The following is a 25900-nucleotide window of genomic DNA, read 5'->3' as shown; positions in this document are numbered from 1 at the left end:
GATTACCACCACCCTGGACCCCGGGCCAGACCCCATTCTGGGAGCTGGGAGAGGTCGAGCAAGTGGCGTGAACAACATAGTCTGTCCTTGCTTGTGAGTGTGATTCAGGTGTGAAAAGGCCCCTGTAAATACAACATGAATGCTAACTGGGATCTTGTGTATGGATGTGCTCGCGCTCTTCCTAGTTGTCTGTACCTCGCACTATCCCCCCTCCCCACGCACCTTCATCCCACCCAGACGAGCGGGGACTACACAGTGAATTTACTTTGTTCCTGATAAGTGGAGGAGGAGGAGGCAGGGCTGAGATGGGGCGGGGGCTTGAGCCAGGAAAGCACTCAGCAATCTGTCCACTCCTCCCAAAATGAGGAGGGGTTGGCGGGGTGGGTCTGATAGAAGGGGAGTGGTGGAAACAACGTGGTCCCTGTCCCCAAATTGCAACTAAAAGCTTAACCAACCCGAGTTTCTTTTGTGGAGTCAGGAAAGTAAATTGAACAGCGAAAGGGGAGAACAAACACGTGGGTGACTTGGAGAGTTTGGAGCAAAACGTTCAACAATCCTTACTAGAAAGAAGGAGGGAGGGAAGAAAGGAGGGAACAAGGATGCTGTGGGCGTTACACTGTGTCTGTGTGTGAGTGCGAGCATGTGTGTATTGAGAGGTCCCTGCAAAATCCCAGAAAGAAATCACCTCGTTTTAGTAGCAAGCTAAAACGTGGATATTTGATTATAGTGATTTCCCCTTAACGTAAAGTGCTCCGGAAGACCGGGAAGGGAAGCCGTACGTCAAGAGGGAGTTGACGCCGACTGTTCTTTTCCAAGGAAATGAGTAGTGTAAAGGACCAATTATAGCTGCCCTAAGATGTCAGCTCCAGAGTCCTAACTCAGGCATGGAGGTGGGATTTGGGCCCTACTATGGCCCCCTTCCTGGCAAAGCAGAGAAAGTTCTTTTATTCCCTGCCCTGGATCCTCCAAGCTAGGGATCCATTCTTTGCAACCCCACCCCCACCCACTAGCACACACAAATAAGCTTTCAGGAACTGGTGATACTTGGCGCCCTAATGACAAAATAAAACTGTTACTGTATAACCTTTGGTGTAACCAGGTGTCCATAGGCTGCATATCCAAGTCACATAGTTAGGTGATGTCTAATTGTAGTTGTAAATCAGGGCTGGATTTAGAAACAGGAAAATCTAAGGCTGGAGTTGTTAGTACAGCTCTGATTGACAGTAGGTTCGATTTATCAGAAAATCTTAATAGTGTTCAAATGTTGTGCGTTGGTCTGAGTTTTTGTTGTTGTGATCATGGTGGTTCCTTTGGTTGTTTCTCCTTGTGAGTTCCTCTGTGTTGTATACACCATGAATACAGGGAATCTAGCCAAATAGTATATTTCACCCCTGATGAGCACACATTCTTTTCTCCCTTTGCTTTCCTCAGGCACCAACATTGCTTGTGATGCTTCTGTGCACCTAGATTCTAGAAAATGAAAATAAAAGTTTATAATCCCAGGTCAGAGCATTTTAAACTATGGAGATTGATACATTGGAGACTTTAAGAATTTACTATGCAGGTTTTCTTTTTGCAGTACTGTTTACTAAAACCAATGTACTTTTAATTCTTTGCTTGAAGGGATGGATGTTTTCCCCTCAGACTGAGTACTATAATACGTGAGTTACCAAAGGAGGCTTTCTGTTCCCATAAAGATTTACAGCTTTGGAAACCCTGTGCAGGGTCACTATGAGTAGGAATCGACTCCTCAGCATACCACCACCAAAGAAGCTCTGGTAGTGTAGTGATTACGAGTCAGGCTGCTAATTTTAAGGTCAGCTGTTCAAAACTACTAGAAGTTCCGTGGGAGAAAGAGGAGGCTTTCTGCTCCCGGAAAGATCTGCCGCCTTGGAAATCCTACACAGGGTCACTATGAGTTGGAACCAACTTCATCGCACATAACCATCACCACCACTAATAATGATAGACCAGCACTGGACTATGAACCAAAGGTCTGCAGTTCAAACCCATCAGCTGCTCCTTATAAACCTTATGCAGGGTCACTATGAGTCTGAGCCAACTCAATAGCACTTAACAGCAACAACAAGGATAGAATAAAGATTAGCATGAGAGTTTGTATCTGTGACCCATTAATAGAACTTTTCTATGTGATGTTAAGTTTCTAATCAATGTTAAATAAGAGCAAGAGTTCCAGCTTGATCTGTAGGTTGATTGGCTTTTGTGGAATCTATTAATTGGCTTCATTTTTTAATAAAACAGAATTGTTCTGGGAGGATGGTGAGGAGAAAAAATAAACTAATTGTAACAGGGTAATGCATCATTGAGTTGAATTTATTTTTGCTATGTTCTCTACATTGATTGATTGTTCTATTTGAATTCCTTACTTGAATGGTTTGTAGAAAACTAAGATGTATAATATTTACACATAACTTCCACTGTGGCTTATCTGATAAATCATCATCATTCTACTTAAGGTTCCTTGGTCTTAAATTCTTTACATCACTTACGCATTTCCTACATACTTGTGCATTGCCTGTCAGTCTCTTCCTTAATACAACTGTTTTCAAATAAATATATTTAGGAGTGGTGGTGGTGTGCTGTGAGTTGGTTCTGACTCATAGTGAGCCTGGATAGGGTTTCTGGGGCTGTAAATCTTGATGGGAGAAGAAAGTCTCATCTTTCTCAACTACGCAACAGCTGGTAGTTTCAAACTTCTCACCCTGAAGTTAGCAGCCCAACTCATAACCACTATGCTACTATATTTACTATATTTAAGAATAGAACCTTCATATCAGTTTAAGCTCTTTAAAGAAAACAGTACAATACTTTAAGTTTCCCAAAGAAAGTTCACATTTATTAACTTATTTGAGCCCTATAGCAACACTGACAGGGTATCACCTCTGATGTCAATTCCTTTTTATTATAGATAAGAACATTGAGTCCAAAGAGGATGTGAACACCTTTGTGGCACCCTAGGATAAGCACTCAATCTTGAGGTCGGTTTGAACCGGAAGGTCAATGGTTCAAACTCACCAGCCACCTCTCATAAACCCTGTACAGGTTCTATATCAGGTCTGACACATATTGGACCCTGTATAGAATTTTCAAGAAGTGGCTGTTGGGTTTGAACTCTGACCTTGTGGTAAGCAGTCCAGTGCTTATCCTACAATGCCATACCAGGACTCTAACAAAGGCAGTGTTGTTGTTGTTGTTGTTAAGTACCATTGAGTGGGTTCTGACCCATAGCGACCCTGTATGGGGTTCCAAGGAGCAACTGGTGAGCTTGAACCACCAATCTTGCAGCTCAAACTGACTTTGCAATCCAGTGTATTAGCCCACAGCAGGACTCCTTCAAAGGCAATGGGCCTTACCATCCTAAATAAATGTGCCCATCCACTGCATCAAGTTTATATTGATTGATACCACAGAACATAAAGTCCATATGAACTGAAAAACAAGATGTTTACAGTCCATTTTTTGAAAAATAGCAGAAATGACAGACTTCTGGAAGCATCTGAAAGCTTCTAACTTTCATTTGCAATCCTATTCCACTGGTATTAATGATCACAATACAGATAAGCCTGTGTACTTGTTGCCTTTGTACAATGCATTTAGTAATGGAACAGTGCTCAGAGGAATTAAAGCTAATCACAGCACATCAGCTTGTTTTCAGTGATCTCCTGAAAGGGAACAGGAAAAGGTCTGAGATGTGTGTGCATATGTCTACATATGTACACTATGGAAATAGGGCTTTAAATTGTCAAATTAATGTTTCCAGACAAAACCTCATGGGGGGATGGAGGAATGATTCTCTGTGGATTTCTAAGAAAGCCATAGCGTTTTTAAAAAGCGTTTTCTACCATGCTTATAGTAGTATTTCAAGATAATATCTGGGCTGAAATTTTGAGAATTTGTTTCATTGTGACAAGAAATTTAAAAAAGAAATATTTGGCTTAGTTAAGAAATTTGGGTAAACCAGAAGGAGACAATCCTTAAACATTTCATGGGCAGTTCTTTTGATTTCGTAGATATTGTGAATATGCTAACTAAATTCTGTATTCAAGTTTATCTGCCTAAAAGAATTGCTTTCTAAAATCTCAGCATTGTTGTTGTTGTTAGGTGCCATCGAGTCTCAACATAGAAGAGATAAAATTACCAGAAGAATGGGTGTTTGTGTCATCAAGAGAAGCAAATAAATGTGAAATTGTATTTATCATTTCAACCAGTAGTCCCTCAATATTTAATAACAGTTTTACTGAACTGATGATATATTTAAATATTTGTTTGCTTTCCCTTTATATAACTAAGAGTTTATCAGTAAAATGCCTTTTGAAATCTATGTTGTTGTTAAGTACTGTTGAGTTTGTTCTGACTTATATCGGCCCTGTATAGAATTTCTGAGGAGCAGCTGGTGGGTTTGAACTACTGACTTTGTGGTTCACAGTCCAGTGCTGATCCTACATCACCACACCAGGTTATAGGAACAGTAGATTCTCAAAACAAATTAAATTTGTGATTTTGTGATAGTAAAAATAATTCTAGGTTACAGATGTAAATATAGATAAGGTTTCCTTGGACTTACTTATTTTAGAAGGTAAACAGCTAAGAACTATAATCACACCAGCCATAAATCCCATATTATACTAAAAATGCAGGTGTTTAACATTTTCATTCTTAAGCAATGTATTTCTCTATTACTTTTAAATTAACCTTGATATTTTCATTAAAAGACATAATGAAAATCAAATTTTCAAACAATAGAGTTTTATGTAACAAAAATAATGGAATAGTTGGTCATTTCAATAGTTTATATCAGTGAATCAAGGTTTTGGATTTTGAATTCACTGATATAAACCATTGAAACAATCAACTTTTCAGTTATTTTTATAGCATAAAACTCAAACTATGTTTTAAACTCTGATTTCCATTATGTCCTTTAAATATGTACATGGTGGTAGTTTTGAGGAGTCATTTTAGTCTCAGAGTGAACCTGCAAAAGGTTTCTTTGTGGAAGCAGAAAGCCTCAACTTTCTCCCATAGAACAGCTTGTAACCACTATGCTACCAGAACTCCTTAAAATATATGCCTAGATGCATCAAGCACACTTATGTTGTTGTTGGATGCCATGGAGTCTGTTTTAACTCATAGCAGCTCCATGTAACAGAATAGAATGACACCTTAGAGTTTTCTAGGCCATAATCTTTACAGGAACAGATCACTAGATCATTCTCCTGCAGAATCGCTGGATGGATTCGAACTGACACCCCTTCAGTTAGCAGATGAGTGTTTTTTAGAATATCTATGGATAAAGACATATCTATGGCTAGGTATAGATATGTATTAGAATATCTATGGATAAAGACATAGATATGTACACTTTGTATCTGACATAATGCTGTCAATTCTAAGTTTCAGTAAGTAAGGACATTGAGACATTTAAATAGCAAAACTATAAAGAGAAACATGTAGTAAAGGTAACATTTTATAATAAGTAAATTTAATATTTAAAAATTTCACTACAAGGAGATACACACAAGAACACCAAAACTTGCAGATTAGTACCCATTTGATGTTGCTTCGATAGTTTGATGATCAGAACCTTGACAAGAGGAAGATAAAGAAATTTGATAAAGGAAACAAGTGTTAATTGCTACAATTTGATGACTTTGACCTACACTTACGGATGTTATAGCTCAAAATACCAACTGAGAAGGAAGGAGTCTTCACATCAAGGATCAAACCTATGCCCTCTGTATACAAGGTTGATAGAGACGGGCAACTTAGACATTGGCTACCTAAAACGGTGGGGGTGGCGGAGCTATAAAGGCATTAAGTGGATGACTTACAAGTTTTCAAGAGTGGGTTTAGTTTAAGAGTGTACAGGGGAAGGTAGAATCCCCACTGCATAATTTTCATCTTGTCTAGACGGTTCTGGTGAAAGGAGATGGGGAAAGATTCTTATGATTCAGTAGTGACTAATTGTTATCATGACTAATTATGATTGCCAGAACTGTAAAGGTAGAAGTTTTGTAGCATAAAGGGGGAAGTAGTTAATTCAACATTCCAAGAAGAGAGGACCCTGGGACCATCAAGGGAGAAGAGCATGAGCTGAATGTGAGGCCCTAACAAGAGAAGCAGTGACACCAGAGATGGAGGCATGGAGGAAGACTCTAGAAAGGCTGTGTGCTGGCAGCCAGGAGGCAGGCTTGTAGAATATACCCTTGGGTTGTTTAAATGATTATAAATGTGTACATCAAAAAACAACAAAAGGAATAGAAGCAAATGATGGTGTTGAATGATGATGCATGGAAGAGACTGTAATCATTGCAATGAAACGAAATACGATAGGGTAAGTGCAAAACAGCTGTTTTCTCATGTAAACTATCACTCAATTTATAATAAAAGCTTTTTTAAAAAATTCACTACATTGTCATTGTTATTGTTGTTAAGTTCCGTCAAATCGATTCTGACTCTTAGAGAACCTATATAGTTTCTGAGGAGTGGCTGGTGAATTTGAACTGCTGACCTTGCAGTTCAAACTGACCTTGTGGTCCAGTGTGTTATCCCAGAGTGCCACACCAGAACTCCACACTGACATTATTCAAGTACAAATGAAAAGTTAGCCATAGACCAACAGTAGGGAATGATCAGTTTAAAGTACTAGAAACTATTATTTTAACTATTTTTCCCTTCTTTTGTAGTTTGTAGTTTGTCTTCCCTGTCTTTTGTCGAAGTGTCTCTTTCCATTGACTAGCAATGATCCCTTTTGTCTATTCAATTTAGATGATCAGACCAGTGAATGGCAAGGCATTCTTGATGGTATGTCCATAAGTCAAATGTTTTTGTTAAGTGCCACTGAGTCAATTTCGATTCATAATGACCCTATATAGGGTTTCCAAAGAGCAACTGGTGCATTTGAACTGCTGACCTTGTGATTCAAACAGACCTTGGGGTCCAGTGCTTATGCTACAATGTCACACCACTAAGTTAGACATTCTCACTGAATGTACTTTTAATAAGTTAAGAGAGTGTTCACAATTTTTAAGAAATGATTTTTAACATTTCTGTCCTTATTTACCTCTACTAGCAGATTGTCTTAGTAACCTGATTTAGTTATTTATCTTTATTTTGTGAATTCTGAAATTTTGATGCACCAAGGAAGCATGATAGATCCACCACCCTCTCACAGTATTTTTTATTATGAAATTATGTATATTACCTTCATTGGGGTAGGGATGTTGCAAGGAAAGGGGATTGGAGCTTGTCCCCCAAGCATGAAATGTATAAGAGCACTTTGCTCATTCTGATTGGGCCACCTTAGTTTAATTGTTCAGTTTTGTAGCAGCAACAGGGAAATAGATAATTAATATTCATGAAAGACATTTTTCTAAGAACATAGCATATCAAGGTGGAATGAGACTTTGATTTCACCCACCTCTACCCTTCTTTTACATCTATATCATGAAGAAACAAATGTCTTATGAGACTGAATTCAGTAACATAACTAATTTACCGGGAGAACTAGAACTACAATAGACATCTGCCATATGTCCTGATAATTACTTTACATCTCTTGTATGGCTACCTTTTAACAATCATTGTCCCACCTTAAGACTACAGCCTGAAACCAAAAATTTGGAAATTGCTTTCAAAGTGTATTTGTGAATAATTTGGGTATTTCACATTATTAGGAGAGAGACCACTTCATAAAATAAATGTTCCTTCATATTCCAACTTAGATTCATTGTGGTTGTTGTTGAGTATTGTTGAGTCCAATGTGACTTAGCGCAGTCTTGTATAGGATTTCTAAGGAGTGGCTGGTGGGTTTGAACTGCCAACCTTGCAGTTAGCACTCCAGTGCTTATCCTATAGTGCCACACCAGGACCCCATTTAGATACTTACACATATGTATTTATGTAATAATGATTGGTTATTGATTTCTAACTTTTCTCTTTAATATAGGTACCTGAGGTAACTTGGGAAGAGTTCTTTTACTGTATATCACATAAAACATTATCTAAAAAGATTAAATCCTTTTAGCTATTTTTGCTAACTTTTCAAAGACTTCAAGTGTAATATGAGTAAAGAAATTTCCCTCTCAAAGTTTATATCCATCTGCAAGTTAAAAAAAAAAAAAAAAAGCATGTAATATTTTGAGTCTATAAGTTGAATGCTGCCCGACCTGCCTCATAACAGCAATGTTGCTAAGAGATTCTACCAAATAGCACTGTATTATATTCAAAAGATGTTGTGGTTATTTTTACGCTGAGGAACATTTTTCTATGTTTAAAAATAGGAAATCTAATTTTTCTAAGAGAGGAGGGCATTTTCAGTTTTTGTTTTTTTTAACTCGTTGGTTAAACTGATTTGCTTCTATCTACACATATGCCACCAGCCCCGTTACCCTCACTGCAACACTTTGGAGCTTCAGTGAGATATAAGATTTTCCTTGTCATCTCCATAAGCATTTGTAGCTGTTGATCTATCTAGATGCATAGTATCATCGTTCATCTAGTTGCCTCAGGCCAATGATATCCTTAGACTCTCCTTTCACTTGTAGAGCTGAGGCCAGCAAGATCCTTTCATTCTACATCACTGATATCTCTTGTATTTTCTCGTTTTCTCCATCTTCCCTAGTGCAAGCCATCATCATTTGCCCCCTAAACAATTGTCACAGTCTCCTAAATGGCCTTCAGCTCCAACCTCTGTCCACACCAATCTACTTTACAGATTAGGGGTATTTAATTGCAGTATCTTCTGCCTGAAATCCTTGGATAATTTCTTATTGCCTAAGAGATTAAGTCTAAACTTTATAGTCTTTCTTTTCAAAATATTAGCCTAGTCTCTCTTTGTCTCAGAAAATATTGCTATTTGACTTCTTGCATGAACTCCAAGAAGCAACCACCCTCAACTTCCAGCCATGTGCTGGGCTCTGCAGGCTTTTTTCACACCTTCCTTCCTCTTCTGAGCTGTTTCCTTCTTCTAGACTGCTTTCCTTATGCTCTACAACACCCCCTCCTTATCTGCTTGGAAAACTCATGAACATCTTTTGTAACAGTTCAAATGTTTCCAGTAGCATAAGGATAACAACAAGCAAAGGAGATGAATTTTTCTTTTAGAGTCGAAGACTGCATTTTGCAAGTTACCAATTGCAATATAATTATTTGTTACATCTCTCTCTCTCCCATGAGATGCATTAGAACCTTGTGTATGGTGTATGCAGGTCCTCAATAAATGATGAGCTTTTAAATGTATAAAACATTGTCTGTTTAGTTTGGACTCTCACAGGTTACATTAGATTTCTTTCAAAAGCTAATGATACTATGCTCGTTTCATACGTGATGAAATGGAATATTGCCTCACATCCATATTGACCAATAGAAGTCAGGCATAACCTTGAATTTCCTAGTCTGGGGATCTTTTTATTGCACTCTATAATATATATTGCTTCATGTCTGATAAGAGGATCCTCATCATTTTACTAAAGTTATGAAGACAGACTCCAGTGGTGAAATCCTGGTGTGGCGCTGTGGGATAATGCACTGGACTGCAAGGTTGTTTGAATTGCAAGGTCAGTGGTTCAAACTCACCAGCTGTTCCTCGGAAACCCTATACAGCATCGCTATGAATTGAAACCGACTTGACAGCACTTAATGACAACAACAATATGAGGATAGAGGAAAATTGTAATATTTACAATGAGGGAGAGCAGTTGTGATCCAGCATGTGAGAAAGAGCATTAGAATGAAAATAACTCTGATGAAATAAACCTCCCTTCATTTTTGATTCAGAGAGGCTCATCCATAGAATAGATTTTTAATTTGAGCTTCTTTGCTCCTAGGAGATGCATTCTATTTGGGGTAGGTACATATTTTGGGAGAGAATGCTCATTAAACTCTCAACAAATCATGAGCCACAAAATGTCAGACATTGTGTTCCAAAGTAAGCTAAGTTATTGGTCAGTTAACTAAGAAAACACTTATGAGAACATTGTATACCCAAATAGTGATATTCACACTGCAATGGCTAAGAGAAAGTAATTTGAAATGGGGTTTTAGAAAAATACAACATTTCAGACAGTGTAATTTCACAGGCTTATTTAAAACTGCTTTATCCCCAGTGGGATTTTGGGACATAAATTGATTTAAAATTTGATTTAAACTATGAAGAAGATAGAAAAGAACATATAGAAAGAAAAAAAGGGATTTTTTTTTCTGTACCATAACATATCTATAGGATCACAATCCAAATAATGCTATTGATTTGGGAATAAACAAATAGTTCAGTGGAACTGAATAAAGGATCAGGAAACAGATGTATGTATATATGAAAATTTAGGATTTCATAAGGGAAGCATTTCAAATCAGTGAGAAGAATATATATTATTTTAATAGCTGGTGTTCATTGGCTTATTACGGAAATATAACCAGAATGCTCCTTAGAAGCAAAAGTGGTGAGACTTCATTCAGTTCACTTACTTTGGTTGCATTATCAGGAAAGCTGAGTCACTAGAAAAGAGCACCTTGTTTGATGAAGTGAAAACAAGGGAAGCCCAATAGCCACACCAATGGGTTCAAACCTGCCAATGAGCCTGAGGATAGTATAGGAGTGTGCACTGTTCCATCTTCTACTCATAATGCCACCATACGTAAGGGACAACTCTATATCAACTAACAAGAGCACATTGGTATATATATATATATATATATATATCCTTACATCACAACATAATAAAAAGCACTTAAAATCAGTAACAAAAAAGAAAAACTGAAGCCAAAGAGAGGGGAAAAATGGACAAAGGACATAGACATGTGAGTGAAAAAGAAGCTAAATAACTAATATACATGAAAAGATTCTCTTCTTCAAAAATACAAAGAAATACAAATGAACTCACCCATGCTATTTAAATACAAATTAAACTCATCCATGCTGTTTAAATGATCACTTTGGGAAAAGATTCAAAAGAACAAAAATTCAAAAAGGATTGGAGAAAGTGTGGGAAAGAAGACATTTTCTTATATGTGTACATTTAATGAGAATGTAAATTAGAAACACCTAGAAGGTAATCAATTAATGTGTGAAAATGTCCAAATGTGCATTTCCTTGACCCAGGAATTCCATCTTTAGGAATTTAGCCTCAAACATAAAACAAGAAATGCATTGAACAAGAGGGCAAAGTGATACAGTATTAAAGCAGTTGTCAGTGAGTCTATTCTGACTTATGGAATGACTTTAGAAACCACCCAAATCTGTTTCAGTAGAGAACTAGTAAAATAAATTATCTCATATGTGCAACAAAGGACTACTAGGTAAAGGATGAGGGTGATCTATATGTATTGAAATGTAAATAGAATCCCTATGAGTTGTCAAATTAAAAACATCTGTTTGCAGAATAGATCATGGAATTACCATTTACTTGTATGTATTTAGACAGACTGTACATAATTCATATTGCAAAGTTGCTTGAACCACAAGGTCGGCAGTTCAAGCTCACCAGCTGCTCCTTGGAAACCCTATACAGCTGCTCCTCAGAAACCCTACATGGATCAGAACTGACTCAACAGCATTTAACAAGTACTGGACTGTGAACCATAAGGTCAGCAGTTCAAGCCCACCAGCCACTCCACAGGATAAAAATGAAGTTTTCTACTCCTGAAAAGATTTATGACCTCAGAAACTCTGTACAGGGTTGCTATGAGTTGGAACTGACAGGATGTCACCTAACAACAACATATATATATAAGCAAAGATGTTGCTTTGAGGACTAAGGTGTACCTGACCCAAGCCTTGGTATTTTTAATTCCCTCATATGCATATGAAAGCTGGACAATTAATTAGGAAGGCTGAAGAAGAACAGATACATTTAAATTGTGGTATTGGTAGACGAACAGCCAGAATACTCCTTAGAAGTGAGAAAGGTGAGCTACTTTAGACATTTTATCTGGAGGGAACAACCCATGGAGAAGGACATCATGTTTGGAAAAGTAGAAGGTCATTGAAAAAGAGGAAGACCCTCAATGATATGAACTGACATAGTGACTTCAAACATGGTCTAAACAGCAGTGATTGTGAGGAGGGCACAGGACTGGGTGGTGTTTCATTCTCTTGTGCAGTGTTGCTATGAGTCAGAACTGATTTAATGGTAGCGTAGTGGTTATGAATCAGGCTGCAAACCACAAGGTCAGCAGTTCAAAACTACCAGCTGTTCCATGGGAGAAAAAAGAAGGCTTTGTACTCCTTTAAAGACTTACGGCCTTGGAAACCCTGTAGAGGGTCGCTATGAGTCAGAACCGATTCCATGGCACATAACAACAACAACAGTAACAGTACTTGCATATATGAGGTTATATCTAGAACACCAACATCTATATATGGCTGTGCCTGTACAACTAGATAGCATCTGTCTGTGTGCATGTGTACATCTACACATATCCTCCCTAGAAAAACTTCCTGCTAAACTGCTATAGTGGAGTCCTAGTGTAGCACTGTAGGATAAGTATTGGACCAGAGGGTCGGTTACCACAAGGTTGGTGGTTCAAACCTACCAGCTTCTCCTCGGAAACCCTATACAGGGTTTCTTTGAGTCAGAACTGACTCAACGGCACTTAACAATAACAATGAGTTGGAACTGACTCAACAGCCCTTACAACAACAAAGTGTGATATGTATATGGAGAGACGATGTGTAAGAGGGGTCTCTGACTTTCTGTTTTATGTTCTCCATTGCTTGGTGTGCTTTAAAACAAGTATGTGTTGCTTTCATAGAAAGGAAACTCATAGATTTTCTTCTTTTGTAGATGAGTTAATACTTTTAACTTACTTAGGTTAATAGGTTTTGTTTGTATCCCACTTTTAGCTGAGTTTTCTGCCACACTCAAAACTATCAGAAAAGGATTCTAAGTGGCATTAGTTCAGCAAAGTAAAAATGAATCAGTCAAAGAGAAAATAACATTAAAACAGTATAAAATATGGAAGCAAAGGTGAACTCTGTAAATTCCTAGCTAGAAATGACTCATGGATTTGACTCTGAACTTCCTGTCAGTTAATCCAAGGAAGGAAACACTATCATTGAATGATTCATAGTTGTTAGCTGCCATTGAGTTGACACACCACTCAAGACAATCCTATGGACAACTGAATGGACAACTGCCTGACCTTGTGCCATCCTTATGACTAGTTGAACACTGGACATTTGTGGTCTATAGGGTTTTCAGTGGTTGATTTTAGAGAATAAGTTTTCAGGCCATGCGTCATCGTCTGACTAGAAACTCAGTTGAAACCTATTCAACATCATAGAAACATACAAGCCTCACTGACAGATGGGTAGTGCCTGCATGTGAGAACCATTAGCCAAGAATTAAACCAGGTTTCCCACATGGAAAGCAATATTGAATCATTGAGCCACTACTGTCTCCTCCTAAACCCATCAAAACCAAATCCACTACCATTGAGTGAATTCCAGCTCATAGTGAACCTGGAGGACAGAGTAGACCCCTTCTGTGAGCTCTCAGAAGCTAGGAATTGTTAGGGAAGCTACCTGCCACATCTCTCTCTTATAGACCCACTGGTGAGTTCAACCTGTTGGTGACCAACCCAAAGCTTAACCCACCACACACCAGGGCCCCAGTCCTCTTACAAAAACAACAACAACAACAACAAAATGGACTTGCTCTGGAGAATTCTCTGCTCTTAACTCTGAGACTTGAACATTTTCTTCATGTTTTCTTGTAAAAATGCTAGTCTTTATGATGTATAACTTCCTTACATTAATAAAAGAAAGAAAGAAGTATAACTGTATTTTATAACTATGAATATTTCTTCTAAAGTTAAGTATTAATGGTCTGTTGCCAAAGTGTAGTTCATTAAAAGTGTTGTTGTTGTTGTTGTTGTTGTTGTTGTTATGTGCCGTGGAGTCAGTTCTGACTCATAGTGACCCTGTACAGGATTTCCGAGGCTGTAAATCTTTATGGGAGCAGAAAGCCTTATCTTTCTCCCGTGGAGCAGCTGTTAGTTTCAAACTGCCGACCTTGAGGTTAGCAACCCAATTGTAACCACTACACTAGCAGCCATGAAACCCAGGTTAGCATTCTGAACAGTGCTGTCTCTGTAGTTTCTATGCACGCTCTAGTAAAAGCAGCTGCATTCTCCAGACTCTACCTCTTACATATGACATCAGCATCCTGCTCTTATTTGGTTATCTGATTTTTATTATGACAACCTTATATATTTCCTGGCCCTTAGAATTGATAACTAAATTTTTATTTCAGTTTTTTTTCCCTCAAATACTGGTCCTTTGATTTGATTGGTTCCCATAGCTTCAGCCCTCAAGCCAGTCCAACTTGGCTAACCATGATTCTTGGCCCAGAACTCTAGACTAGAGCAACTCAGTCCAAACTGCTTTTGTTGTTGTTAAATGCCTTCAAGTGACTTACAACTCACAGGGACCAGATAGAAGGTTTCTGAGGTACAGCTGGTGAGTTTGAATGACCAATCTTGTGGTTCAAACAGCCCCTGTGGTCTAGTGCTTATCCTACAGTGCCAAACCAGTCCAAACTCCCTTTATTTGTTACAGTAGAATGGATACAAAAATATAAAACCAGTCAGATTTTGTATCTAGAGCTCAGATTTTCTGTCACTATCTGCCAACTTCTCTAGATATTCATAGCATTTTTGAGATATGGTTGAATGTTGCAAGATAAACTAGTTAAGAACTGTTATTGTTGTTGTTTAGAGCCATGTAGTTGGTTCCAACTCACAGTGAGCTTGTATAGGATTTCGGATGCTTCAAGTCTTTTGTGGGAGCAGAAAACCTCATCTTTCTCCCACGGAGCAACTGGTGGGCTCGAACCATTACTTTGTGTTTATCTTATTGAGTCATCTTACTCCCTGGTTAAAAACTGTAGCCCTGGTAAATAAGTGGATTGACCTGTTTAAGTAAAGACTAGTTAAGTAATAGAAGTTACTTGCCAAAACTGAGGTTGGTGTTTTAGAACAATGTACTTAACAATTCTTTTCTCTGCAAGTCATTAAAGAGGCACTTGTCTCTTGAGATTCCAAGTCCATACCAATACTGTACTTATATTCTGATTGGTGTTCCAGCTAAGCAGGAAGAAATTTTTAATTGTTAAAATATTGTTTAGAAATTAAAATTGTGGAGTCTTCTACAAACATTTGGTTTCATCACCACTCATATTTACACCTGTTAGAATAGCTCTTTTCTTTGCATTTTTCTTTAGCTTCTTGTCTAATGATAAATAACTCGGAGTCTCAATTAAAATCATATAACCTTTCTTCATTATGTTTTCTGGCTATAGATGTTGGAAATCAAATCTTATGTTGTTTCTTATTAGATTTTTTAAAGAAGTAATAAATAGTATGATGATCTTTCTGTGGAATTGTAGTCTAAGAAATCCAGGATTATATTAAACAAGGAAAGAAAAACCTGTTGGCAATTGTCCATGTTACAAATGTAATCTTGGCTGTAATCTTTATGGGAAAATTCCCTAAATGATAAAACTCTTTGCACTCGACTGCTAATTTAAGGTTGGTGGTTCAGACCCATTCAGCAATACCACAGAAGAAAAGATCTAGCAATCTGCTTTCATTAAAGTTGTTAAGTGCCGTTGAGTCAGTTCTGACCCATGGCGACCCTGTGTAGGGTTTCCGAGGAGTACCTGGTGAGCTTGAACCACCGACCTTGCAGTCCAAGCTGACTTTGCAGTCCAGCACATTAGCCTACAGCACCACATCCAAGAAAACCGTACGGAGCAGTTAAACTCTGTGGAGCCTCCATGAGGAAGATTCAACTGAACAGCAACTAACAGGAACAATAGTTTTGGTAGAAGTAGATTGCCAGACCTTTCTTCTATGATGCTGTTGTTGTTGAGTAGTGTCAAGTAGGTTCCAACTCATAGCGATGTCATATAGGGTTTGCAAGGAGTAGATGGTGAGTTTGAACCATCGATTTATAGTTCAAATCGATCTTGTGTTCCAGTGTTTGATCCCATAGAACCATAGGAGGACTTCATGGGTTGTAATCAACTCACCAACCTTTAGATTAGTAGTGAATTGAAAACTATTAGTATCTCATAAGGGTCATATACATTAGTTGAAATATAGTCTCAATAAATCCATAATTTGTGTGCAATAGAAACTTACTCATGATTTCAGTGGGATGACCAATCTTTGTGTTTAACCATGCGTCTTTCCATATGAGGGCCTCTGTAGGCGTTGTTTGCTCTGACTGGAATCCTGGTCTCTGACTTTCTGTTTTATGTTCTCCGTTGCTTGATGTGCTTTAAAATTAGTATGTGTTGCTTTCATAGAAAGCAAAATTCGTAGATTTTCTTTTTTTGTATATGAGTTAATACTTTTAACTTACTTGGGTTAATAGGTTTTATCATGGAATAAAATATCCACTTTTAACATGGTGATGTGGGTTAATGTGCTGGACTGCAAAGTCGTTTCAACTGCAGCATCAGTGGTTCAAGCTTACCAGTCACTCCTCGTAAACTCTATACAGGGTCTCTAAGGGTTGGAATCAAGTCGACTTAACAACAACAGTTCATTCAGATCCTAATACAAACATCACTTTTTCAGACAAGTCTGCTCAGGTCTCCCAACCATATTACAATACCTATATTCTTCCATTATAGTGTTTTTCATATATTGTAATTACTTATTTGATTATATGATTATCTGAGTAATGTCATTCTCGTTCATCAAATTATAAGCTCTTGTGAAAGCAAAGACCATGTCAGTTTTGTTCATAAAATCTTTGTGGCTCTGTAGGATAAGCACTGGACTGCAAACCAGAAGGTTGATGGTTCAAGCCCACTTGCTCAGTTTTGTTCATAAAATCATGGTGGCTCTGTAGGATAAGCACTGGGCTGCAAACCATAAGGTTGACGGTTCAAGCCCACTTGCTGTTCCATCGGAGAAAGCTGAGACTTTGTCTTACTACAAAGATTTACAGCCTCAGAAACCCTATAGAGTTGCTATGACTCAGAACCGACTCAACAGTACTTCACAACAAGAACAGCTTTCACATTGTAGGCAATTACAATGATTTTAAGTAAATGAATTAGCCCCATGAAAGAGGAGATTTGTAGATGGGTATTTCCATTTGCTGCCAGCCTAGCTGTGAATGTGGTGAAGCATACAGAGGACAGCGTGATGAAACCTTCTTAGATATTATCTAACATCTTAAGGCAATGCGTTGCTGGGCCTGGGGCTTAGAACCATAGCCTTTTTCTGGGCTATAATCTTTATGAAATCAGATCACCAGGTTTTTCTCCTGCAGAGTTGCTCCTGGGTTCCAATAGGTGACCTTTCAGATAGGAGACGAGCCCTTAACCATTGTGCCATTAAGGCTTCTTTTTTAATGATATTTACTATTAAGAGAAGGAGCTCTGGTAGCGTAGTGGTTATGAATCGGGCTGTTAAGCTCAGGGTCAGCAGTTCCAAACTACCAACTGTTCCACAAGAGAAAGATGAGGCGTTCTGCTCCCGTAAAGATTTACAGCCTCCGAAATCCTGTTCAGGGTCGCTATGAGTCGGAACCGACTCCACGGAACATCACAACAACAACAATTAAGAGATGAGAAATAATTCATCATATGCTTTATTCAATCAGAGTTGAAAAATAACGTCATGCTTTATTCTATGTGAAAGAGACTAGAGTGGTAGCAGGTAAAAGGATCCCCTCAGACAAGGAGCATGAATCACAGGAAGTCAGTCAAGAAGTGGAATCATGGACTTTCAGGATTATGGAAATGTAGAAAAGTCTTCTTTAAGGAACTGCTGCTGCTGCTTGCTGGTGAGTGGTTTCCAACTCCTACAGGCTCTATAAGGAGCTCTGGTAGTGTAGTGGTTACGAATCGGGCTGCGAACCTTAAGGTCAGCGGTTCGAAACTACCAGCCGCTCCGCGGGAGAAAGATGAGGCTTTCTACTCCCGTAAAGATTTACACCCTCGGAAACCCTGTACAGGGTCGCTATGGGTCAGAACCGACTCAACGGCACTTAACAACAACAACAGGCTCTATATTATAGGGATCTTGAGGCTATAAATCTTTACCAGATCATAGAGCCTCATCTTTTTCCAGCGAAATGACCGGTAGAATCACACTGCTGACCTTTCAGTGAGCAACCTAACATGTAGCCTGTTACACTAGCAGTGCTCCTTCTTTTGGAGGCTAACAAAGAAAAATTAAAATAAAGTCATTTAGTACTAATTTTGAGGCTATTTTGACATTTGTTTTTGTGATTACTTAATATGTATGTTAATTTTGGTGTTTTGGACACAATTTAACTTTTATTTTAAAATTCTGAAATTTCTACCTCAAATTCATTGTTTCTGCCACTCACGATGTCAATAAACATACTTTACCAGGACTTCTTTGTTGTTGTTGTTGTTGTTGTTGTTGTTGTTAAGTTAGTTAAATCATCAAGTCAGCTGTATTTCATAGTGATCTTGTAGGGGGTTTCCGAGAAGCAGATGGTGGGTTTGAACCTACAATCTTGTGGTTAACAGTTCAATGTTTATCCTACAGCACCACACCAAGATTACTTAACTAGCAAGTTATTGTTGTTAAGTGCCATCAAGTCGATTCCGACCCATAGCGATCCTGTGTAGAATTTCCAAGGAGCAGCTGGTGAGCTTGAACCACTGACCTTGCAATTCATATGGCTTTGCAGCCTGATGCATTTGCCCACAGCGCCACACCAGGACTCCATTGTTGTTAGATTCCATCAAATCAGTACCAACTCATAGTGATCCTACGTACAACAGAATGAAACCTTGCCTGGTCCTGTGCCAACCTCACAATCATTGCTACGTTTGATCCCATCGCTGTTGCCACTGTGCCAGTACATCTCACTGGGGGTCTTCCTCTTTATTTCCAACTCTCCACTTTAACAAACATGATATCCTTCACCAGGAAGTAGTCACTCCTGATAATATGTTCAAAGTATGAGAGGCGAAGTCTGGCTATCCTGGCTTCCAAAGAACACGCTGGCTGTACTTTTCCCAACACAGATTGGTTTGTTCTTTGGCAGTCCACAATACTCTCCTCCAATACCATAACTCAAACACATCAATTCCTCAACAGTGTTCCTTATTCACTGTCCAAATTTTGCAGGCATATGAGGTTATTGAAAATACCATGGTATCAAAGTGATGACAAACAGTTATAAACATCCATTAATAATCAGAACATCATATTTTGAAGGCCTCTCAACCTGAGGGGTTCATTGTCCGGCACTCTATCTGACAATATTCTGGTTTCAATATTCAGTATTCTGGTGCTGACCATGTTCCACTGGTTTTGAGTGACTAAATATTTGGAATTAGTCCGTCTCTCCTACCTAGTCTGTCTTGGTCTGGAAGCTCAGCCAAAACCTGTCCCATAAAAAAATACCCATGGCATAGCTTCCAGAATCACACGGCATGCAAGCCACCACAGTATGACAAAGTGACAGACAAGTGGTGGCTAGCTCACACTAGGACATGACTATTTGAATGGAAATAACTATCAACTTTACCAAGTAAATTAAATATAATTTTCCCCCAAAGATTTTTTAAAATTAATTCAACACAGATTATTAAATTGAAAGTATGTGTCCCATAACAGAGATATATTTTCCACTACTTCTATTAGAATTCACAAAATTTTCCTAAAATGTTCAAACTCTTAAAAAAGGGATTGAGGACATAGTGGGAGTCTGTGGAAAAGCAGTAACATATACCAACATTGGCCCTGACCCGGCCTGACAGCCTGTTTATTGCTTGGGATGCTGTTTGTGTCTAAGCATTTGCCTTAAATATTTGATGTCGTTAATTAATTAGTATTTTGGATCATCAGTCTTTTATAAATGTCTGCCTATAAATAACAAATGCAAGCAAACTACGGATGATGGAAGACCAAACGGAATTATATTAATTGTTAACTCAATTGCCTATTAGTAATTTGTTTCCCAGAATATCACCTTCATCTGATTTTTATTAAATAGTAGAAGTTGTTAGGTATATAAGTAAAGGTTATAGTATTAAATGTGTGGCACTGTAGGATAAGCACTGGACTGCTAACCAGAAAGTCAGCTGTTCAAACCCACCAGCCGCTCCTTAGAAATACTATACAGGGTCCCTCTGAGTTGCAATTAACTTGAAGGCTCTTAGCAACAACACAGTATTTTACAAGGTGTGAGGAACCATAGTGGCACAGCGGTTAAAGTTCTCAGTTGCTAGCCAAACTGTCAGCAGTTCAAACTCATCACTGTCACTTAATGCGAGAACTTAATGCGAGATCTGTTTCTGTAAAGATATGGAACACTAGAAACACTATGTGGCAGTTTTTTTCTGTCTGATAGGGTCACATGAGTCAGAATTGACTTGACAGCAGTGGATTTTGATTTTATTTCCCAAGGCAGAGTCCTAAGTGGTACAAGCAATTAACATGCTAGGATGCTAAAAGAATGGTTGAAGATTCGAGTCCACCTATAATAAAGACCTGGTGATCAGCTTCCAAAAAGTCAGCCATTGGAAATAATATGGAGCCCAGTTCTATTCCATCATTATTTGGAATTGGCTCTACAGCAACTGGTTTTGGTTTTATTTTCCATGCCATTAGCTTGACAGTAGTTCAACATACATGGAGTCCAGTATGTATAAATGGAATTGGCAAGGAAAATGGGAGATAATCTTTGCCAACCATTTCCCAAATTTCCTCTGAAGATGTTAGAGAGGTACTAATAGATATAAGCAGGGAAATTATGCAGTTTGCTTTGAATTTCTAAAAACTTACCTGGCAGACATGTGGATATAGAGTGGGACGAAATTGGAGGTGCAATTTAGGTGTTTATTGCAGAACTCCAGATAGGAAATAAATGACGGTCTTGTGAAACTAAGGCTGTGAAAGAAAGGTTGGAAAGGAAGAGATTAACTTAATAGAGATTTCGTTAGGAGACATGATGCAATTTATCATCTCACCCAATTAATGTTATTAGATAAAATAATGTTCAAATGGAAATATTTCTGAAAAATATGCTTAAAGAACCTTTAAGTATCTGGACCCCTAAGGAAAAATATTGAAGATTCAGTGTGCTTCCTAGTGTCATTCTAAATTGAAACTTGTTTGGGTGGGGGAAAGGTTGAAATATTAGTTGAGACAAACAATTTTAAGATAGTTGTCTACAGATGAAATTTGCAGTGTTGTTTAGACAAATTACTTGTGCAACGACATTTGTTGTTGTTAAGTGCAGCCAAGTTGGTTTCAATGCATAGCAACCTTGTATAGGGTTTCCAAGGAGCAACTGGTGAGTTTGAACTGCCGACTTTGAAATTCAAACCGATCTTGTGAGCCAGTACTTTATCCCACAGTGCCACAAGAGACCTTAATGCAGTAAGATTAAGTATAGCAAAGTCTTTTTGATGTGAAAGCATAGGTAGAATTATTCTATTCCAGGCCCCCACTAACAAATTGTGTTAATTTAGCTAAATTGGTTTTCTCAATTCATTTGAAAAGGTGAAAAACATTTCAAATTGTTTTTTTCTTATGAGACATCAAAAAGACTAATGAACTGTCTTTTTCCTTAGATTTTTTTTTTTTTTAAACCTAATACTACAATAACCTTACCATCTCTTGTGAAAAATATACTTAAGGAAACTGTAATACCTGGACTCCGAATTTAAAATGTTGAAATCTCATTTGGGTAGGAATAAGGCTGAAATATTAGCTGAGACATAAACAGTTGTTCAATAGTGGTCTACAGATGAAATGTGCAGTATTATTTAGACATGTTACTTGTGCAATAACATTAAAAACAACAAAGGCAATGTTTTGATGTGAATGCATAGAATTATTCCATTCCAGGTCCCCACTAATTAATTGCATTAGTTTAACTAAACTGGTTTTCTCAACTCATTTGAAAAAGGTGAAAAATAACACTTCAAACTATGACCTCTTAAGAGACATTAAGAAGGCTAATGAACTTCTTTTTCTTTTTTTAAATCTAATACTACAACAATCTTTCCATCTCTGATTTTCCAATCTCAAATGATTTCTGTATTCATCAATTCCATGAAATCTTTCAAACACTGGTAGGTGTGTGTGTGTGTTATTACAAAATTGCCAGTTTTTACTCTTCATCTTTAGAACCTTGCAAACTTGACTAAGTTTTTTTTCTGCTTTTCATAAATTGCTTTTTTTTTTTTTCTACCATGGATTTTTTACCTCTTGTTAAGTGTACTGGTGGACTTCAAAAGTTCTTGGCAAGATGGAACTAAAAAGTGATAGCATTTTTCCACATATTTTTTAGAGGCCCTGTTTTATCTCCATGTATCTTCTAAATCCACACCTTTGTACTTGATATTTCTCTTGCCAACAAACAAAATCCAAAATAACATTTGAGACAACAGCAGCTCTCCCATAGTCCCACTTTTGCTTGTTTCTCCCTCGGAAAGTACCCCCTCCTTCAAGGATGGCTAGAATAGCTTCTTAACTTCTCATTTCCGTGTAAATTGGGTTCTCTGTTATTACATTGACTAATAAACATGGTGTAACAAAAATATTAGCCTGAAAACTTCTTTTCAGCATTTTGGGTTTTGTGTGTGTTGTATACATATGTGTATTGAAACATCAGTGTATATAACAATCGTTGTTGTTGTTAAGTGTCATAGAATCTGTTCTTCATAAAGACCCTATGTAGTGTTTCTAAAGAACCAAATGGTAGATTTGAAATGCAGATTTTGTGGTTAGCAGTCATTGCTTATCCTATAGTAACAATTATTATGTATATATTTATTTTCCTCTTTGTTTTCTTAGCCTGTTCTATTCCCTTCATACTGTTACTTAATATTAGGGTAAGAACAATACAAAGAATCTTTTTATATTCTAGGATAATGTTTCTGAGAGCATTCACTTATGGACTTTTGGTGTAGCATTGTAAGATCAGCACTGGACTGCTAATCACAAGTTTGACAGTTCAACCCACCAGCTACTCCTTGGAAATCCTAGACAGGATCCCTATGAGTCACAACTGACTCGATAGCACTTAACAACAGAGATAATATTATTAAGAGCATCCACTTTGAAAGACATTTTTTTTCCATTTGAAAGATTTAAAAGATTTTTTTCCATTTGAAAGATTTTTTTCCATAGTACTTTATTACATTATTTCCTAATTGTCCTTTTTTTAAAGAAGACTTTAAGCTAAAGAGGACCATAATTAAATATGTGTTCAAGAAATATTCCTCTGGTACGAATTAAGGCTAGAGCAAGAAGGAAAGGTGCTAAAGTCATAAGCTAGAATTGCAGAAGGAATACAGATGATATTAATAGGCCAACTTTATCCATTGCTAGCAGTCAAATGAAAAAGGATGACTATGTTCTCATCCATCTGCATGGGTGCATAATGACATCACTTACCACATTAGGTGAACAAAATGATCAATTCAGTAGAGTTACCTTGTGAACATACAAGTGAAAATATCCAGCTGACAATTGTATGTTCCATTATCATCACCATCATTGTTGACTGAATTGTGTTCCTCAGAAAGATTGCTTTGAGTACTAACACACAGAAGCTTTGTTGTTGTTAGGTGCCATTGAGTTGGTACCGGCTCATAGTGACCCTATGCACAGCAGAAGAAAACATTGCCTAATTCTGTGCCAAACGCACAATCATTGCTACATCTGAGCCCAGTGCTCCTGCCATTGTGCCAATCCTCTCTTCCTCTTTTTTTTTTTCCAACCGCACACATTAATAAACATGATCTCCTTCTCCAGGGATTGATCCTTCCTGTGCAAAATAGGAGAGACAAAGTCTGCCCACTCAGGCTTCCAAAGAGCATTCTGGCTGTACTTTTTCCAACACAGATTTGTTTGCTCTCTTGCCAGTCTGGAATATTTTTAATATTCTCTTCCAACATCATAATTCAAATGCATCAAATTTTCTACGGTCTTCCTTATTCACTATCCAACTTTCATATGTATATGAAGTTATTGAAAATGCCCATGGTTTGCATCAGATGTACCTTAGTCCTCAAACTGACATCTTTGCTCTTCAACACTTTCAGAAGGTTTTATGCAGCAGATTTGCCTAATGCAATATGTTGTTTGATTTCTTGACTGCTGCTTCCATGAGTGTTGATAGTTCATTCGAGCAGAATGAAGTCTTTGACAACTTCAGTCTTTTCTCCATTTATCTTGATGCTTATTGGTTGAGTGGTAAGGATTTTTGCTTGTGTTTCACTGAGATGCAACCAATAACGAATGCTGTAAGAATTTTGAGTCCTCTTCACTTTCAGTAAGCAAGCCTATATCATCTGCATATTGCAGGTTGTTAATGAGTCTTCCTCGAATTCTGATACCATATTTTTCTTCATATAATCCAGCTTCTCAAATTATTTGTTCAGCATGCAGATTGAATAGGTATGGTGGAAAAATATAACCTTGGTGCACATATTTCCTGATTTTTAACTTTCCAGTGTTCCCTTGTTCTGTTGTAACTACTGCCTCTTTGTCAATGTACATGCTCCTCGTGTGCACAATTAACTGTTCTGGAAAACTTATTCTTCACAGTGCTGTCCATAGTTGCCATTATGCACACAATCAAAAGATTTTGTGGAATCAATAAAGCACAGTTAAGTATGTTTCTGGTATTGTCTGCTCTCAGACAAGATGCATATGATGTCAGCAACGCTATCCCTCATTCCATATCATCTTCTGCATCCAGCTTGAGCCTCTAAAAGTTCTCTGTCAATGTATGGTTGAAGTAATTTTTAAACTCTTTTTAGCAAAATTTTGCTTGCATGGGATATTAATGATATTGTCTGATGGTTTCCATATTTCATTTGGTTAACACCCCACCCCCTTGGGATGGGAGCAAATATGGATCTCTTCCAGGCAGTTGGCTAGATGGTTGTCTTCCAAATTTCTTGGCATAGATGAGTGAGTGCCTCCAGTAGTGCATCACTTGTTGAAAGATTTCAGTTTATATCCCTTCAATTCCCAGTGTTTTGTTCTTTGACAATTCCTTCAATGCACCTTGGACTTCTTGCTTCAGTATCATTAGCTCTCGATCATATGCTACCTCTTGAAATAGTTGAACATTTACCATTTCTTTTTGTTACAGTGACTATGTATTACTTCCATCTTATTTTTATACATTCTGCATCATTCATTATCTTGCCCATTTGTTGTTGTTAAGTGCTGTTAAGTTGACTCTGACTCATAGTGACACTACATAGGGTTCCCAAGGAAGAGCTGGTGAATTTAAACTGCTGACATTGCAATTCCAATCAACCTTGTGGTCTAGGCCGTTATCCTGCAATGCCATACCAGGACTACATTTTGCCCATGTTGTTGTTGTTAAGTGCCATCAAGATGGTACCGACCCATAGCAACATTATGCAGAGTAGAATGAAACACTGCCCGATCCTGGGCCAACCTCATTGCTGTTGCCACACTTGAGTCCATCGATGCTGCCACATGACCAATCCATCTCGTTGGGGGGGTCTTCCTATTTTTCTGTAACCCTCCACCTTACCAAACATGATATCCTCCTCCAGCAACTGGTCCTTCCTGACAATATGTCCGAGGTATAAGAGACAAAGTTTGGCCATCTTGGCCTCTAAGGAGCACTCTGGCTGCACTTCTTCCAAAATGGATCTGTTGGTTCTTTTGGCAGCCCATGGAACTTTGGCTTTAATTCTTCTATGGTCTTCTTTATTCACTGTCCAGCTTTTACATCCGTATGAGGTTACTGAAAATACCATGGCTTGGGTCAGGCGCACCTTAGTCCTCAAGCTGACATTTCTGCTCTTCAATACTTTAAAAAGTTCCTGTGCAGCAGATTTGCCTAATGCAATACGTCGTCTGATCTCTTCACTGTTGCTTC

The 25900-nt window shown here is 37.9% G+C and overlaps 1 protein-coding gene across 2 annotated transcripts in view; it reads left to right on the top strand.

Annotated features, from left to right (window-relative positions):
• PDE4D (phosphodiesterase 4D, cAMP-specific) overlaps positions 1-25900 on the top strand; it is a 2172274-nt gene that overhangs the window by 856253 nt on the left and 1290121 nt on the right. The window lies entirely within an intron of this gene.

Source organism: Chrysochloris asiatica, unplaced genomic scaffold (assembly GCF_000296735.1).
Source record: "Chrysochloris asiatica unplaced genomic scaffold, ChrAsi1.0 scaffold00360, whole genome shotgun sequence".
Lineage (NCBI taxonomy): Eukaryota > Metazoa > Chordata > Mammalia > Afrosoricida > Chrysochloridae > Chrysochloris > Chrysochloris asiatica.
This window is presented reverse-complemented; position numbering and strand designations above follow the sequence as displayed.